This window comes from Chiloscyllium plagiosum, unplaced genomic scaffold (genome assembly GCF_037043375.1).
Source record: "Chiloscyllium plagiosum isolate Xiang-an unplaced genomic scaffold, Cpla_swu_hap1 HiC_scaffold_36, whole genome shotgun sequence".
Taxonomy (NCBI): Eukaryota; Metazoa; Chordata; class Chondrichthyes; order Orectolobiformes; family Hemiscylliidae; genus Chiloscyllium; species Chiloscyllium plagiosum.
Genome location: NW_028270174.1, coordinates 34,706,785 through 34,708,613, shown reverse-complemented (window position 1 = coordinate 34,708,613; position 1,829 = coordinate 34,706,785). Strand labels below are relative to the sequence as shown.

General features: G+C 41.1%; 1 non-coding gene across 1 annotated transcript; it reads right to left on the bottom strand.

Moving 5' to 3' along the window:
* Positions 1-287: 287 nt before the first annotated feature.
* On the bottom strand, positions 288-390 carry LOC122539607 (U6 spliceosomal RNA). Its single transcript, XR_006309130.1, has one exon. It is a non-coding gene; the product is annotated as a U6 spliceosomal RNA (small nuclear RNA).
* Between the last annotated feature and the right edge of the window lie 1,439 nt (positions 391-1,829).

The following is a 1,829-nucleotide window of genomic DNA, read 5'->3' as shown; positions in this document are numbered from 1 at the left end:
GGCCCTTCGGCCCAACAAGTCCACACTGACCCTCCGAAGAGTAACACACCCAGACACATTTCCCTCTGACTAATGCACCTCACACTATGGACAATTTTAGCATCACCAATTCACCTAAGCTGCACATCTTTTTATTGTGGAAGGAAACAGGAGCACCTGGAGGAAACCCACACAGACACGGGGAGAATGTGAAACTCCACACAGACAGTTGTCCCAGGCTGGAATTGAACCTGGGACCCTGGTGCTGTGAGGCAGCAGTGCTAACTACTGAGCCACTGTACCACCCAAAAAAAATGGAACGCTTCATGAATTTGCATGTCATCCTTGCGCAGGGGCCATGCTAATCTTCTCTGTATCATTCCAGTGTTAGTATATGTGCTGCCGAAGCAAGACGGTGGTGCATACCACTGGCATTTCTATGACTCTGGAATAGTAACACCATCGATTGTGTGTGCTGACAGTAGAAGCTACTGTGTATGATCTGTTAGTCTACAGGTTAGAAAATAAATCATCACAGAACATAACCAGAATCCAGTGTGACCGCTTGAAAGAGGTCACCAGATGAACCTGAAGCTGGGCAAGAAAACTCGCAATTAAAGACCCTGAAATTATGTACCGAGGTAATGCGTTAATACCAAAAGTATCGTATGCAGATCTTGATATTGTGAGTGCAGTACCAAAGATACATTGACCAAAACATGTGAAAGCAGTGCAACAATTTGTTGGATTCTTGAACTCACTAGAAAAGGTCTCACCTAATTTGTCACCAGAATTTGCGCCTCTACTCAAGCTCATTACCAAGGAGGTACAGTGGAATTGGGGCACAGAACAAGAAGGAGCTTTCACTTGCATCAAGTAACAAGGGGCGCCATGCCAATGCTGAGCTACTACAACATCAATGATAAATTCACCCTGTAATGTTAGTGAGACAGGATTGAAACAACCCTTATGCAGCGGGAACATTCAGTTGTACTTGCACACAGAAGAGTAATGCAAACTGAATAGCCTGTCCAGGAAATGGAGAAGCAGCCTCACCCAGGAACGTGAAAACATCAGCGGACCAGTAAGCAACAACTCATATCTGTACCATTGAAATTTCTGAACATTTTAAAATTTATGTGTGAAATGCATGTGTAGATTCTAGTGAAAGTGGGAAAGACCAGCATGCACATAGCTTTTATTCTTGAGTGCTAATTTCCTTATTGACCATGGCTATTGAACTGCAAATGATAGTGCATGTATATTTTTTTCTAAAATGGGGAATGTTTGAGAAATGCATTTGTAAGGCTGCACGTACTATGAATTGCAACTGCCATGTGATCTCTGAAGTTCTTTCAATTCAGAGTGCGAAGTTATTAAAGCTTATACATGGGACTACCAACTTCAAGCATATTCTAGTTTGAGGCCATGTCAGTAAGATGATTTATAATCTTTTGGAGTCCTTACTCAGTGGTGTAGGATGGAGATTAGGGTGGTGGTAGCAGAGATGTGTGAACAATTCACTGCTAGCTCGATGTGAAAAGGTAAGCAATAATGTTGTGCTTTGGATAAAGAAATCGCTGTTCGGTCATATACATATAAACACACAGAAGAATGTAAAATACCAGAAACGATTGACAAAAAACAATGGACCTTGGAAACCTCTGATAACCAATTGCAGAGCTCTTGAAATCTAGTTTGAAAATTGACTGTCTATATGTCACTTAAGTAGATAAAACAATTTTTGATTTAAGATACAAACTAGCCATTTTACTCTGCTACACATATTTTATAAATCCATCACCTGTTTTGGTAATGTTGAATGAAGTGGTCACACAATTCCCATGTTC